This window comes from Pleurodeles waltl, chromosome 3_1, assembly GCF_031143425.1.
Source record: "Pleurodeles waltl isolate 20211129_DDA chromosome 3_1, aPleWal1.hap1.20221129, whole genome shotgun sequence".
NCBI lineage: Eukaryota > Metazoa > Chordata > Amphibia > Caudata > Salamandridae > Pleurodeles > Pleurodeles waltl.
In genome coordinates this window covers 494,435,804-494,453,845 of record NC_090440.1, presented here as the reverse complement: position 1 = coordinate 494,453,845, position 18,042 = coordinate 494,435,804, and positions in this window count along the sequence as shown.

Genomic DNA, 18,042 nt, shown 5'->3' with positions numbered 1-18,042 from the left:
CATCTGCTTGTGTGTATGGTGTTAGGGGTGGTGGTGTTGCTTGTGTGTGTGTCAGTCTCTTTTTCCTCTCCCCCCATGTGCTAGGCGGCTGTACTCACCGTGGTCATCTTCACCGTCGTTGGTGTTCGTAGTGGAGCAGGACATAAATCAACATGGGAAATATGTGCAGCTCGGGCTCCATGGCGTCGTGGTTCTTCCCTGAGTCTCCACAGGTGAGTCCTTTGACTTCTGAGATCTGTTTCTGCCATGCTTTTGATGTTGTTGGTACCGCCCCGGAAAAGGTGGCAGTTTCCTGTGTCTTAATACAGTGGGCAGAACATTGGCTTCCGCCTGGCTGTAGGCGGTTACTGCCGTGGTGCCTGTTGATTCCGCCTTGGCGGTGGGTGTGTTAAAGTGTCTGTCTGTCTGAGCTGTTTCCCCATGGTCATAATTTGGCGGTATTTACCGCCAACCTGTTGGTTGTATTACAGCCACTTTATCACCAACTGCCAGGGTTGTGATGAGGGCCATTGTACACTGACAGCCATGAAGTTCTTTCTGAGTGTGCCTATAATGCTAGTGATTCCTGCAGTGAATAACTGCCTGTGGTCACGTCCAGCATACAATATTTTGTTCTGACTGCTAATACATGTTACTATTACGCTGTCATGGAACCTCTGTGGTTCCCATCTTTGTCAATATAATGTCTTACTGGAATATCTAACTTGCCCTGAAGAATCATATCAGATTGCTGATTTAATTGTTGTTCTAATCAATATCCTTACATACTGATACTCTCTAGTCCCTCCTCACCTTCCTCGGTGCCGCATTTGTTTAATTTAAAATATCAGAGTTGTAATTTAATTAAAGATAATGTAAGAACCTTTTATGGTCAAATCACCTATTTTCCCCTTGAAGTGACTTCTAGACCATTGCAATTTAAGTCTTAGTATTGATACCAGATGTGCAAATTCTCTGACCAAGATTCAGTAGGACTAAAAATATGACGATCTTTCACTTTATAGATTAAATGGTTGTCATTTTTTTCTGCTTGGGGGTCGTCTTGTAGGTCACCTATTTATTGAGTCAGATAAATCCCCTATCTAATTAATCCATCTGCTAATGATACTGTAATTCCTATCTTTTCTGTAAAATAATATTCCTGGCTTTACAAACAACCCTTATCTACTTTCATGCCTAGATTCTGACATATTTAATTAGACATGCCATCTATCTTTGATAGTGTGACAATAGCAGCAGGACTGCGAATATTCATGGAGCCAAGAGGCCAAGGCATGTTAACATTCTAATAGAACATGTCATAAAAAGAGCAACTATATGATGGAGCATGACAAATGAATATAGATGCAACGGATTATGATACATGCCTTGAATAGTGATCCCATTATACAGGCCAGAATGGAATGATGAATGAATGTTAGAGAAATTGTTTTGCCTTGTGGTCTCATCTCATGCAACTATGTTATTTTTTTTACCTTATGGACTCATCCCATGCAACTACGCTATTTTAAATCAAGCTTATCCGGAATGGGTATGGTCTAGCTCCTGTGAAAGCTGAATTAATTACTAATACATTTGCATTGATTAATAGTTAAGAATTTACATGAATTATGCTAACCTAGTGAAAATTGTTTGTCTTGGAAAATGTGCCCACTTGAGTGGCCATCATAACATGTACGACATTAATAAATAATTGACATTTATAGTTTAAATAACGTGCACATGTAGAATGAAATGTATTAGTGGATCATACTAATGCATTAATGCTATGTATTTGATTAAATATTAGGTATTGAGAAATTATGAGATGAGTCGACAGAGCAAAAACAACAAAACCGAAACCGGTCCCAGGATGCTTGTTTCCAGTCCAGGGAAGACCTGGCCTAGCAGTTCGGGCTGGACTGTTCCCATGGGGAACAGGGTCAAGACTGATTTGCATATGGCTGGGTCCAAACTGGAATGGCATGGGCAGCAAAAAAACGATGGATTTAGGCCCAGATCACTGTACTGGGGGTGAATGTTTGACAATGTTCAGCATTCCGTCCATCACTTGTTGTTTTTGCTTTGTCGCCCTAAGTGGGAAGGGTATGCCCAGACGTGGGTCCCGTGCTTCCCATGTCACTGGATTCAAGCTAGCCTGGCTGATGAGGGGTGAAACCCCGAAACCGGTCCCAGGATGCTTGTTTCCAGTCCAGGGAAGACCTGGCCTAGCAGTTCGGGCTGGACTGTTCCCATGGGGAACAGGGTCAAGACTGATTTGCATATGGCTGGGTCCAAACTGGAATGGCATGGGCAGCAAAAAAACGATGGATTTAGGCCCAGATCACTGTACTGGGGGTGAATGTTTGACAATGTTCAGCATTCCGTCCATCACTTGTTGTTTTTGCTTTGTCGCCCTAAGTGGGAAGGGTATGCCCAGACGTGGGTCCCGTGCTTCCCATGCCACTGGATTCAAGCTAGCCTGGCTGATGAGGGGTGAAACCCCGAAACCGGTCCCAGGATGCTTGTTTCCAGTCCAGGGAAGACCTGGCCTAGCAGTTCGGGCTGGACTGTTCCCATGGGGAACAGGGTCAAGACTGATTTGCATATGGCTGGGTCCAAACTGGAATGGCATGGGCAGCAAAAAAACGATGGATTTAGGCCCAGATCACTGTACTGGGGGTGAATGTTTGACAATGTTCAGCATTCCGTCCATCACTTGTTGTTTTTGCTTTGTCGCCCTAAGTGGGAAGGGTATGCCCAGACGTGGGTCCCGTGCTTCCCATGCCACTGGATTCAAGCTAGCCTGGCTGATGAGGGGTGATACCCCGAAACCGGTCCCAGGATGCTTGTTTCCAGTCCAGGGAAGACCTGGCCTAGCAGTTCGGGCTGGACTGTTCCCATGGGGAACAGGGTCAAGACTGATTTGCATATGGCTGGGTCCAAACTGGAATGGCATGGGCAGCAAAAAAACGATGGATTTAGGCCCAGATCACTGTACTGGGGGTGAATGTTTGACAATGTTCAGCATTCCGTCCATCACTTGTTGTTTTTGATGAGTCGACAGAGCCTCATGTTAATCTTCAAGACCTAAATAAATGTCCGTAAATGTTTTGTGAAAGCAGATAATTAACACTTGTTCATAGTTCTGAGCTGACCAAATAGATTTGTAACCTTGCAATGCTGAGCAAGTTGATGTCTTAAACTTTCTTGTGAGAAATGTCTGCTGAAAAGTAGAGTCCTACATATGGATACAAATGTTGCCTTGACACATGAGAAGCTAATGTTCCCGGGCCTTAGCAAATACTTCACTGACTGGCGCTATGATTGCAAGTAAAAAGTTACTTGATGAGACTGGTGATGGGAACAGGAGAAGAGGAGCCAATCATCGACCTGTGAAAGACTGTCTAGTTATATCATAGATTTAGAAATTAATGTTTATTGGTTCTATTGTGAACACGAGATATTCTGACCAATGGCGACATGAGAAAATACTTTATGGATTTTAGTTTAACCCCGGCTACATGGAGAGGAGAGGGCAGTTGCTGTTTTAGTTCTTTTCTAGCCTGTCGTTGTTGGAGTACTGTGCGAGGAGCACAGCACTTCCTGATGTCCTTTTTCCTTGCTTTAGCCTTATAGTTTAATTGTAAATGGTATTAATACTGTCTCTTAGCTTGGTGCCATTTCTAAGTTGGTTCAGTTAACTTAGAGCCCAACTGAGGCTGAACCAATGCCTTTCACTGTCCTGTGCTGAAGCTGACCAGAAGGATGTCCAACTGACGATTAAATCACAGCTTGCTGATCCATTCAGGAGAGGTATACCAAAATGCTATTGTTTCTGTTATAGATTTTTGTTTTTTCTCTTAGGTACCAACCGCTATTTTGTTAGAGCCCTAGTTAGATGATTTTCCAAATTAACTTTTGACTAAAATTACTTTCTGCATGAAGCCCAAACATGCTATTCTAATTCGAGGGTTAGTTAGTATGCCATGTGATAACCCTTGAATGTTTAATGATGAATGCTTTGGATTAAATTGAGATTTTTCCGCCGCTTTGGTCAGCCTGTGTTGTTTGTATATATTTGTTTCTGAGATTAATTTACATGAAATTAACTTTGTTAATCTAAGGAAATAAACTTTCTAACTTTACTAAAAGGTGTGGTTATTCATGGCCACGTGAAGATTACTGACTAAAAGTTCCTGATAATTGATTTGTTGAAAATGTTATCTTGTTTCTGGCTAGATTATGAGTAAAGAGTGTGTACATGGTGGAATCAGTCTAAGCGTAGTCAAAAGTTCAATCGAACCTCTAATGCGTCCCCTATTAAATAAATTAATAGAGACCAAGTAATGCCAGACGCACTCACACTCCCCCGAACTGGATAAAAACTGTGATACAGTAGTCACTGCCTCAGAGACACTCTGAAAATATACATGAACATGAAGGATGCTTACTCAACAGTAGTGATCTGTGCTGTCTATCACCCATCAGCCCCTTCCTATCTTTGAACAACCAATTAAATATTCCATGCCTGTGCCATCATCTCAAGTCGGTTCATGACCAGAAGAGTGTCTTGCTAAACCTGGACCATCTCTGGAGCAAAAGGAGGACCTTTGCCTCATCCTCTGGCCAGAGTATCACCTTCCTGATGCTGCTGAACTGCCCAGGGATTTTCGATTAGCTATACCCCTTAGGAAAAATGACAGGTTAATCAGAAGACAGGTGCACCTAAGCAGCCCTCAGTAATTTACCCCCACCCCAGCACAATCAGTCTGGTTCAAGAAGGTTGTTAACATGATGTGCTTCCAGCAATTGTGGAATAGTGTCACTACAAAACCATACTATCTGTTGGAAATGGCCCTTTTTGCAGGGTCATCCCTAAACTTTTTGCTTCCTTCCTCCTATTTGTTTTGACCAGTTTTTGTTGGCTTTAGTACTCTGGGCAATGTACCACTGCTAACCAGTGCTAAAGTGCATACGCTTTCTGTGTAAATTGCACTGTTGATTGGTTAATCCATGGTTGGCATATTTGATTTACAGGTAAGTCCCTAGTAAAGTGCACTAGAGGTGCCTAGGGCCGGTAAATCAAATGCTACTAGTGAGCCTGCAATACTGATTGTGCCACCCATATAAGTAGCCCTGTGAACATATTTCAGACATCCAACTGCAGTGTCCATGCGTGCAGTTTTAAACTTCCAATTTTACCTGGCAAATGTACCCACTTGCCAGGCCCAAACCTTCCCTTTAACTACATGTAAAGGAACCCCTAAGGTAGGCCCTAGGTAGCCTCAAGGGCAGGGTGCAGTGTATGTTAAAGGTGGGACATGTACTGATGTGTTGTACATGTCCTAACAGTTAAATCCTGCCAAATTCGGTTTTCACTGTTGCAAGGCCTATCTCTCTCATAGTTTAACATGGGGCTGCCTTTAATTATCCTTTAAGCACAGTTTTCCTTTGAGAGCAGATAGAAAGGTGGAGTTTAGGGTCTCTGAACTCAGTTTAAAAATATATATTTTACTGAAGTTGGTTTTTAGATTGTTAGTTTGAAAATGCCATTTTTAGAAAGTGGGCATTTTCTTGCTTAAATTATTCTGTGACTCTGCCTGCTTGTGTATTCCATGTCTGGTTGAGACTGACAGTTGGACTGTTGTGAATTCCCTCTAGACAGTGACAAAAAGGGAGCTGGGGTGTAGCCTGCATATCCTGATAAGCCATCTGGGCTGGAGTGGAGGAAGGAGTTGTCACTTACACCTGAAAGGGCTGTGCCTGCCCTCACACAATGCAGTCTCCTGGATTGTGTCTGGGGCCAGGCCTGGGCAAGGTAGGATCCTGTGAACAACTATTTCAAAGGCAGAACTGGGTATAAGTAGTGGACCCAAAACCCCAGACTTTTAGAATCTTTCTGGAATCAAGAGGAACCTCTGCCATGGAGAAGAGCTAAAGAGCTCGAGGAGGAGTACTGCCCCTTTGCTGTGTTGTTTTGCTGGGTTGGCCTGCAGTTGCTGTTTCTGCCTTAAAAGAGACCAAAGGGGGAACTTTGCTGTGTATACTGCTTGAGAATGTTCTCCAAGGGCTTTGAGTAGAGCTTGCCTCCTGTTGGAAGTCTCAGGGACACCAAAGACTTCAGTTTCATCTGCCTACAGCACTGGAGCTCTGGGAACTGTGTGTTTTGTGCTGTTCAAGAAGGAAAACCACAGCGACGCTGTCAACGATGCTGCTGGCCTGCACCGAGACCTGCCGATGCCGCACAGAGTCGCACTGCCCGCATCGCACTGCAACCCTGGTCTCACCGACGCCGCCATCTGATGCTGCCAATGAGGCGCTGCTTGCACCGTGACCTGTGGGCCCGCACTCCGACATCGCCTTGCTCACACTGCAGCCTGGGCATCCCCAACAACGACGCTCCTGCTTACACCTGCAACGCTACCTGCACCATGGCCTGTGAGCACCACTTGTGAGGTACACGAAGCACCGTCCTGTCCTGCACCACAGGACCCAGGACACAGGTCCACCGACGCCAGCACCATCTACTCCAGTGTTGTCACCAGGCATCCCTACCAGCACCGCGACCCGTAGATGCTGCCCGGAGCCCGTCCAGTGCCGCAGCGCCGACTTGATCCTACCGACGACATCACTTCAGAAACGACTATGCTGCTGCCTGCACCGTGACCTGGTGACACTGCACGTCGCACTGCCCTGCTTCACACCGCAGCCCTGGTCTCTCCGACGCCGATGGACGCTGTCACCGAGCCACTGCCTGCACTGTGACCTATGGTCACCGCACGTCGCATCGTTCCACTTCGCACCGCAGCCCTGATTCCATCCATGCCGGCGCTCCTGCCTTCATCAGCCCGGAGTTCAATCCGCAATGTGTGTGACTTCAAGGGCCCGACGACTCCTGCACCGACTCTGGAACCGACACCGTGACGCCAGCGACCCAGCTCTCCGGATTGCATTGTGAGGAACACGACGCCAGCAATCCTAAGGTACTGTTTTCGGGTCTTCCCGACACTGTAGCTGGCCCGTGATGCCGCTACCACCCTAAACTGTTGGTTTTGTTGATCCCGATGCCGTGATAGCACCAGGTGGAGCTATCGACTTTAAGAAACTGTATTTTTTAAGTTAATTCTTGCAAAATTCATATCTTTATTACTGTATGTTGGATTTTTCTCGTTTTGGTCTTGTTCTACATAGATAAATATTGGCTATTTTTCTAAAACTATTGTGGTATCCTTTTGTGGTGTTTTGACTGTGTAACTGAGTGTTGTGCGCAAATGCTTTACACATTGCTTCTGAGATAAGCCTGATTGCTCGTGCCAAGTTACCAAGGGGGTGAGCAGGGGTTATCTGAGCGGGTATGTCCTTTATCCTGACTAGAGTGAGGATCCCTACGTGGACAGGGTGCACACAGACTGTCCGTTAGAGACCCCATTTCTAACACTATCCAACCTTGCATGCTCTTGCTCTCTATGGTGCTTTTGGGAGTTGCAGTTTTACAGTCCCTCCTTTGGATGCACATATTTTATCTGGGAAACTCACAAATGTCATTCATTGTTGGTGAGATGCTTCAGAGCAACATGTAGGTCAACCAATGTATGTGGATGTTTCAAAAATTTTAATTAACCACATTTCACAAAGCCTTGATCCTCACATCACTACTAGAGATATAGGCCCTCATTATGATAATGTCGGTAAATGCCGCCTACTGACATGGCGATGGCCGCCAAAAGACCGTCACTGTGGCTACCTACCGTCCACCATATAATGACCGTATCTGGAATTCCGCCAGAAGGCTGGCGGAATTCCAGCTACAGTCATGGTGGCGGACAGTGGTAAGGGAATGCTGCCGACCGTATCATGACACATGATATGGCCTGGCAGTGTTCCGCTGGCAGACGCTGCTGCTGGCAGCAGCGCCGCATCCCGTCTCCTGCCGGAGGACCCCCAGCATGCTGGTAAATCGGGTGTTCCGACAGGAGAGGGGGTGGAGGGTGTTGTGTGTGTGTGGGGATGTGTGTGTTTGTGTCTGTGTGTGTGCATGCGGGTGTGGGGTGTCTGTAATGCGTGTGCACATGTATGAATGTGAGTGTGCATGTATGTTGTGATGTGTGAATGCGTGTGTGCTTGTATGTATGTCAGTGTGTGTGGATGTGTGTGTGCATGGATGTATGCATGCGTGGGTGAATGTGGGTATGCATGTGTATGTCTGTGTGTGTATGTTGGGGGGATGAAAGGGGGAGGGTGGGGGAGGACTCTGGGGTGGTGGAGGGGGCGGTGGACACCCCTATCAGTGGCAGGTAAGGAATTCCCTGGCACTGATAGTGCCTACCGCCATGGCGGTAAAAAAGCCACGGAAACCATGGCGGCGGGCAGGGTCATATTCCTGTGGGCGGCTTAGTTACCGCCATGGCAGGCGGTGTGTTACATTGGCAGTTTGGCTTTTGCCAAACCGCCAATGTCATAATATGGCGGTACGTACCGCCAGCCTGTTGACGGTACTACTGCCACTATAGCACCGACCTCCAAGGTCCTAATGAGGGCCATACTTTCATAATAGATGCAGAAAGGATATCACTAATTATATCTGGAACCATGTACTCCCCTGCTTTATTCTCTTCAGCTAGCATGTACCCATTTGATCCATAGTGATCTTTCCATCTGTCTGCACCTGCAGATTCATATGTAAAATGTATATATTTGTTTATTCATGTATATATTTATATATTGTAGTGACAAAAGCATTTAATCTACAAATGTAGGACATAGAAACCATTGCACAGTACGTCAGCAGCTATTTATTATGATGCGAACAGGTAGAAACGGTTTTTAGATTGATGAGTTAATGGATTTTTAACATAGACATGACAGTATCCCTATATGCCTCAAACATGTCTACATATATTTACACACACACCCTGACTGCTTCATTGGGAAGCAGAGAGGGGCATGCAGTGTAAATAGGATTCTGTCACTTAGGATGATCATTGAGAGCAGTACTGAAGGATGTTTGTAAAGTGATAGTGCCCATTTTACCTAGAAGAGAGTTCCAGATTGTTGGTTATGCACTTAAGGTTTGGTGGTTGTGAGTAGCCAGTTTATTCATTTTTGGAAAAGCCCAGAAGTAAAGAGATTATCCTAAAGGAATCACAAAGTTAATTACAAAAAATGTGTTGGTGAGAAATGAAAACAAATTAACAAACATCCTACTGTGTTTGATGAGAGGAATAGTAAAGAGGAGTTTTGCTGAACACCTGAGAATACAAGGATGGATGTTTTTCTAAAAACCTGAGGAAAAATAAGGTCTTGAGGTGTGACTGGTCATGAGAGCAATTCACAGGTACTTGAACAAGCATCAGGAGAAAATTCAGAGGATGCATATTCTTGGAAATTCTTTCATGGCAAGGCAAGCCAAGAACAAGATGAGCAGTCAAATTCTGGAGAAACTGCATGCACTGAAGCACAAACTTTGGAAATATCTAGACAGACAGCATTGAGCAATGGTCTTCTGACACAAGAGCAGGATAAGTGGAAAAACATCCTAAGAGTTCTAAGCATAACATAATATGAAAATCATAGTTTTGTGATCTAGATAGAGAAAAATAGCTGATGATCAAAAATTATCCTCAGGTCACAAACTTGATCCACATTGTCTGGGGGGGACCAGAAAGGATCAATCACGTCTTGGCATCTTAGATGGCCCCCAAATGATGGACAAGATGTTATCGTATTTACCAAATACAAGAATTTCCATCTTAGCAGAAAGTGTTTCAGAAGACTGTAAATGGTGCTTTTGACAAAGTTTAGTACCTTATCAAATGTGGAAGAATACAGAGGGAGGCTAGCTAAAATCCTGGTACCATTGCCAGTTTGGTGAAGACAAATGAGGATATCAATGTCTTGGCTGTGTGGAAGGAAATTTTACAAATGTTCAGTAGGTAAAATCTGGCTGCTGTGGCTGGGTTAGGTATAAATATATCCATAATCATGGAGTTTTAAAGTAAACATCGAGGTTACTGGCTAAGGGAGATGTATATATGATATCAGATTGGCAGGAACATAGATAATGGCTGTTTTGGATGGGGTTTGCATAAATAATTGAATAGGCATCCACCGATAGACAACTGATAATCTCTGTTCGTAGAACTGAATTTAACATGGAATAACAGATTGATTTGGGGTGCCATCAGCATAGCGGTAATAAGAAAACCATGGGAAGAGATGTTATGACTGAGGAATCAGGTTTAGAGGTAGAAGAGGAGCAGTCCCAGCCTTGATCCTTAAGACGTATACACTGTAAATAATGAGGAGATAGAAAGCAAAGATCACATAATCTACGGAGAAAGAGCAATCAGAGAGACTAAATGGAAACCAATTTATTGTCAAGCTCCTAATAATACATTTGTGTGGGACAGAAAGTAAGTAGGTTTGATCAATATTGTTAAATGTGGTCAGAAAATTAAGATGTATGAAAATAGAGGAGGGGGGATTGCAATGGGCTAAGATTATGAAGTTGGACATTTGAGAGGGCAGTTTCTGTTTTGTGCGGTGCACAGAACCCAGATTGAAGGAGAGCATGCAGGCTAGGAGGCATCAGAAAAGCAGTGAGGCAATTAGAAACAAATTGAACAAGAAGTTCTGAGCAGATAGGGAGTAGGGAGTCATGAGTATTTGACAGTAGTTGAAGGGCTAACTGGGAGTTGTTAAAGTGGGTATGACTGCATCTAATTTAAAGCAAGGTGCCTGTGCTGTGAGAGTGATTACAAACATATAAAATGTATGGAAGGAGAGAGACAGGTCAATTGACAGCTTTGAGTATGAGCTTGGTGGGAAAGTGTATGATAAGATATGGGGGCAGATTTAAGAGCCCCTTGCACCATTAGCGTCATTTTTCTGATGTTAATGTGGCATTAGATGGCCAAAAACGCTGCACCAGTTTACAAAGTGGTGCAATGCATGCACTGTGGCACTTTGTAACCCTTTGCGCTACTTCATGCATGCACCACGCATAATGGATGCAAAGGGGGTGTTCCCTCATTGGGGGGGCAAAAAATGGATTTCTTTGCGTCTTTTTTTTTCAGTATTTTTAACCCCTGCTCAGAGCAGGTGTTAAAAGGAGGCACACCATTATTCATAATGGGCCTCAAAGGGCTTTGCAGGATTCACTTCAATGCTATTCAATGCTACTCATACAAAGCTCCAAACTAGCATCGTAAATGTTTACGCTAGTTCCCTAAGTACCACCATGGTGCTTAATATATTGGATACAGTGCAGACATGGTGTCATTAGGAGTGCGCTAATGGGTGGAAGAAAAGTGGTGCTGCACTGTGTGCTGAGAGAGTGGAATGCGTAACAGGTGTTCAAGTAGAAGAGAGAAGAATATTGATTTTGCTTTTAAGACATTGAACGTAAGGATATAGTATGGAATCTAGGGGCCTTATTTAGAGTTTGGTAGTGGGGGTTACTCTGTCAGAAATGTGACTAATATCCCTTCTGCGGTACTATGATCCCATAATAGCAGATAGAGATTGTAATATGGCAGATAGGATATCCGTCACATTTGTGAGGAAGTGACCTGTCCACCAAGCTCTAAATCAGGCCCTATGATTTGGCAGTTATGAGGGCAGATGTTAAAGGGTATAGGGGTTGTTTACAAGCTTCAGGGTGTTTCAGCAGTTGGGTATTGTCCCTTTCTGTGGAGGTGTACAAAAATCCTCTTCAAAGTGCTCTGAGATGACTTCCTGCTGATGCAGTGCTCCCCAAACCCACAAAGATAAATAAACATTTTTTTAAAATACAAAATAATGCTGGTTGCTCCTTTGTATAATTGTACCTACTTCTGTTATCGAACATAGGTCATTTGTGCATTAATGAGGCTATCAGAGTGGTACAACCTATTAAACTGGCACACAACAGGGACCTTTCAGCTGTAATGCTATCAGAAAGCCCTAACTGTATTATAGAAAATAAATTGACATGTCTTGACAACATTTGGGGCAGGACTGATACAAACAGGGACATGGTTGAATATGATGGAGCCCAGCCCAAGTTTTAAAAAGTGGTCTTCAGACTTCACAATCTTATTAGAAGGAGGAATGAAGAGGATGGCTTTCCATTGATCTAATTATGTGAGAAGGCATCACGTTTTGCAGATCTTGCAGTTGACTGCTGCGGTCATCCATAATGTATTATTTTTAAATTTTATCACATAAATACACTACTTAAGAGAGTGCTTTTTACTTACCCCACAGACACTGTATATATGAAGGTGGCAATGTATATTTTTACATATTATAGCATTGTCCCTCTTCATCATCACAAGCCATGCTCTATGAATGCCGGTTGCCCTTCAAAAATACTAAATTTGTTTGTTATTCTCACTGATATGATTTTATGGCTCCTTCATTGAACTGTTCAGCCTGTATCCTTTTTCTCATGCTTTACTATGTTAATGATACCTTTTGGTTTCATTTTGATTTGTTTTCAAGGCAAAATTGAATAGATTCCAGGAACACATGACCAGGTAACCTAAGGTTTATAGGGCGTCAGTTCAGTGTGACTAGCATTGCCAAAGGGCAAAGAGTAACTGACATAGCTTGGCACAACATTCCAGAACACAAAGGGTTCTGTCAAGAACCACAGGCATGCAGTAGAATATGTATAGTTAAACCTACAGATTTCCCATTTTAGAATACCACTACATAACACTTGGAAAGGACAACCACTTACACACACCAACATACACACTACAATAACAGACAGCTTGAAAACAAAAAAAACTCAGAGGGACGTCTAGTAAATCAGGAGAACACACCCTCAAACATGAAATTATCAAACTCCTAGGAGAAAGGAATATGTATTTTCTGAGATGTTTTGGTGCTCTACACACAAGTCTTAAGAGGCTGCAGCAAACACACTTTGGAAATAAGTCTCCATCCCACTGTGAGCCACTGGTTCCACACACCTGGAACCTTAGTAATGATCAGGTAGACATGCAAGTATCAGAGACAATGCCTCTTGATCCCACCATTTCCCATCCTCCTCTTTGACAGCACAAGCTCTGATATCTCCTGAGAGCTTTGGACACAGTACTCAATATCCTTACTGGCACAAGATCACTTATAATACATGGAGCCAATGACCTGGAGAACCCAAATACTTAAACTGGACATGATTACATTCATCACTCACCTCATGTACTTTATCCCTGACACAACCCTACTGCCAGTCCACAATCTGTTGAGGTTCGACTCTGGAACTATACCTTTTGAGAAAACAAAAGATGTAACACTAGTGTTGGTGTTTGGATTTTTATGAATTGGTAACAACAATCTCTTCACCTCCAAAGACCAATCAAGGCCACTTGCAAGGGACACATGTATGTTCTGTTTAATCTCACTTTTACACTTTCCCACCAGCCCATTACTTCGAATATGGACTAAAGGTTAATGCCATGGTCAAGTAGGAACCTGAAGAACACATTGAAAGTGAACTAGGGACCATTATCCATCACAATCACCTTTGGTATGCCTTCCTCACTGAAGAATAACTACAGAAAAACATCTGACATTAGTGCTGACAGGAAAGGGGAGAAACTTAACCGTTGCTCCACGTGAGTAAAATGTAATTATCACAATCACAAACCTAGTTGCATCCTTCAACTTACAAAGAGGACCAATATTATCCTGACACAACTTGGACCATGCACCATCACTTGTGACTTGTTGCTAATGGCACATGGCAAACATATGCTGCTCAACACTTATCCAAACTCGGACACCATAAGTTCTCCTGTATTCTACATTACAAGGCCCTCATGCATCCTTGTGGGACAGTTCCACCAATTTGTCATGAAAAATGTGGGGTAAAATTACCATACCAAAACTCCTTCCAAACCCTTTAACAAGTGATAATTCACTTGAAATCTGGCAGTAGGCATTCATGCCTTTATTCAGATTCTTAGGTAATGGGCATCCTGACAGTACATATTGTGACATCCTCTTAAGAAATTCATCTTTCTCTAGCCATTCTGATTCAGACACAACCCGAAGTAACACTCACAATGGCATGAACTACCACCTCATCATCTGCCAACTCAGCACAATCTTCATCAAATAACTGTAATCAAAGTCTACCATAGTTGTCAGTGAGTTACTCTTTGCCCAGTAATACAATTGGCCATCCAGTGGTATGTATATACTTAGAAGGTACAAAGTTATATTGTGCAGCTAATCAATAAGGGAAAGCTGAAGAAAAGAATGGGATAGGTTTATAATGTGTTCAATTAGTGTGTGCGCATCATCGCATAAAACAATTTGCAATATGTCTTGAATAGTACCTTGTATGAATGTTTATAGTGAAATGTAGTGTTACCTTTATTGTGTCTGTACCTTAGTGCTCACATCACTGAGTTCATGCGTGAAAGGGGAACTTGATAGCTGAGCATTGAAAGTGCATAAAGTTTTATATGAACTAGTAGTCTAGGGTGTGCATCACTGATATAGTAGATGCAGTTTGGAGTGCCAATTTATGCTAGGAATCAGGTAACAGGGTTTGTGTCACTGTGATACACCATCCAAAATGACGGCACGTACTATGTCACACAATGATGACGTTACTTCGAGAGCAAGGGAGCCTCTTGCATTCTGCTGGATCCATTGGTGGATCACATACATAGGGGTCCATAGTCAGCTTAGTACTTCATGGGAGAACATTTGTCAATACGCAGAGGAGTCAGCAGATACTGCCAGAACACAGTGGCCTGAAAAACTGTGCTCTTGTTGCAGTCTGCTGAAGCAGAAAGTCAGAGAAAGCCAAAAGAACACACAACACAGGTATGGGGCGATGGCCCTTCTGCTACTGTATACCAGATTAAAAGACATAAAAACCGGTAACAAAAGATGTATTTGTCATCAATACAGTGTGACCAGCAGTACCAAAGGGCGAAGAGCAACTGGCAAAGTGTGCCTCAACATTCCAGAACAGAAAAGGTCCTACTAAACTTTAGGTACATGGTCAAATATATATAACTAAACCCCACAAAACTCATTGCTAAGGTAGAATTTGTTTCATGAATTGATGGGGGACTTATATTCTTTCTTTTGACTGGGTTGGTGTTGTTATTGGAAGAGCTTTGTTCTTGATAGCCGCTGAAGGTCGGTGGCTCCAGCTTCCAGAAAGCCATTTTAGAGCTATGAAAATCTTTCTATTTCAGTTTTTTCAGTCTTCCACTCTTTGTGTGGCTGGAGTGTTATTTCTGCCAGTGAATTATTGTTTAGGATCCCAAGGGTCTGCTTAGTGGAGGCTTTGCCTCCTTCCAATTTGTGTTACATTTCATAATTTACATAGGTCCACCCACCAACCTTCTCCACGCAGGGTGGAAATTGAAGTTTACAATCCACTGCTATGTAGGCTTTGTGCCAAGAGACTGTGGGTTTGCTTCAGAACAGTTACTGGGATTATTATTGCAGTTCAATACACTTTGCAGCTGATGACTTTGCTCTCTCCTTCCGACTGATTCTTTAGAATCTTTATTGTTGGATTAATTAAAATCATTACAATGTACCTTATGCAAGGAATATGAATACAATAAAAAAAAGATTGTGCAATAAAAAAGGCTTTTTAAAATCATAAATAAAAAATACTTTTCAGCTGGCGATGTGGACCAGTCCCGGGCAGAGTGCATAAGTAGGAAAGGTAGTAGGCCACATCTCCAGTCTATTCCCCCTTTGATTGTGGCCTTAGGCCAGGTAGAGTAGGGCATACAGTGATTCAAATTATGAGCTCTGTGAAGGCTTTTTGAGTGAATTCTATCATACTGTGGTAGTCTTTGTTGTTATGTCTTTTCATCCACCATTGCCAGGAGACAGATTCTTCTGTTTGGGGTGGGTTGATTTCCTGAGAAAATGTTGTTGTTTGGGACACAGATACAGTGCCATTAAATATTTAATACTTTTGCAAAATTTGCCAGTAGCGCTAATTGCTTTGGGATACCATCTCCTTTGTATCCTTATCAGTATTTATTTCTTGGTTTCTTTGATACTGTAGTTATAAGGGGACTCTGAAGCTGTAGGTCAAACCCCACTGAGGGAGCTTCTTGTGCCTTAGCCTCTCTGTTGTAAAATAAGCTGGTTGCCCTACCTTTTACCTAAATCCCTGATGATATACCAGGCCTTGATGCTGAAGACCCTGTGCGCCATACTGATAAGTTTGCTCTGCCTTAGTAGACACTGTTGGTAATTGAGGGGCTACGTTTCTATTCTGTTATGTTTCAGGGATTAATAGAGCATGGCTATCACCCATATTGGTATCCTGATGCTGATGGATAGCAATGTAGGCAGAATGGGAATGCTCACAAATTGAATGGCATTAGACCTTGTTTTAATTGCCTTTGGTTTGGGATCTGCCAATGATTGAGGAAAGGGGAATGTTTGTCAGCCACATATGAGAGGGCATGACTGCCGTTCTTTGATAGAGAATGTGAGGAGCCTGGAGTTGAAAGCTGGAAGCTGATCAAACAGGTATCAGTTGCTCACAGATGGATACGGTCAGAATTGTACAGGTCTCTATGAACCAAACAACGTGTCTTTGAAAAAGACAATACATTTTAGAATAGTAAGCCATTGAAGGTTCACTATGTGAAGTGAATGGTGGGAGTCTTGAGGAAGATCAAAGATGAAGTGCTCATCCATGTATTGAATCCATTGACGGAAGGAAACGAGCTTAGAAGCTAAGCCCAGGTAAAAAGAATTTCATTAGTCCAGCTTGGAATGAATCATGGCCTGGAATATTATCAAGCTAGATAGGAAAGGAAAAAAATGGAGTTGCAACTGGTATAAGTATGCTGAATAAATTATGCTGATTTATGGAGTGAACTGAAGATCTTGATCTATGCACAAACCTAAATTATATACTTCTGTGACCAGAGTGTGATTATGACACATTTATACTTGTCACCAGTCAGAAATTTCCTTTTATAATAGAAGGATTTCTATCTTGTCTGTATAACTTTTAAGAAAGTTATTGTTCCTCCCGAAGATGACTGCAATGAGGCAATTTTGAAATAATTTAAACTGAAAAGTATTCCCTTGTCATGAAAGACAGTCCATCAGTATGGATATGATAATCCAGAGGATAGACAACATTAAATACGGTAGGACACAAATAGCTTTTCTGAGGTACCTCATGCTCTAACCTCCTAAATATGGCTTGGAAGTAAGGTCAATTGACAACCTGCTTACAATCATGGAGATAGAAAGATCCAGAATAAGGCATTGAGAGGTAACCTAGGTCCACATTGTGTCCCTGTTCAACTTGAAGTGACTGTTGTCAATGATGGAAATCAGGGTATTCTCTCTGCTGTGTATAGGGAGAAAGCCTGACAAAGCTGGGTCAAGAATAGCACTGTTTAAAAGACATGTTGAAAGTTAGGTATTGATTTCCTTTTCAATGATTTCGATTCAGAAAGGTAATGCAGATATGGGGTGATAGTACTATGGACTGAAACATCAGCTGAATATTTTTTAAGTAAAGGTGGCACTGCTGCTGGCTTCCAGATAGCTGGATTCAAAGATACATTGCAGAGGTAACTCAAAGCAGAAGCAATTGCATTGACTATTCCTTGGTCTTATGGACTTAGCAAACCTCCAAATGCAAATGTCTACATAATACCTGAGATTCACTTACAATGTTTCTTTAATCCAGGCTACTGACCTGCATTCTTGATATGAAGTCCAGATTCCAGCGGTATCTGCAATCTGTATAACACCAACCCGCTCCACATTTCACAGTGTTAAGGGAGGCTAGTTGCATGTTAATAAAAAAGAGGGATTGCTATTGCTTGAATCATCCTTTATCCACTTGCCTTGGAATGAGGTTAGTATTTTGTTCTTTACTATGAGCCTGATGTGTGCATCAATTTGTGTCTTGTGTCTTTCTGTTTGTTACAGTGTCATCATTTGCAGTACTATGTGTTATTTTTTTATTTTGTTTGTCAGTGCTGACCTTATCTGTTTTCCCTCATATACATCTATGTATCGTTCTTTGGGCAGCGATATGTTGCTGAC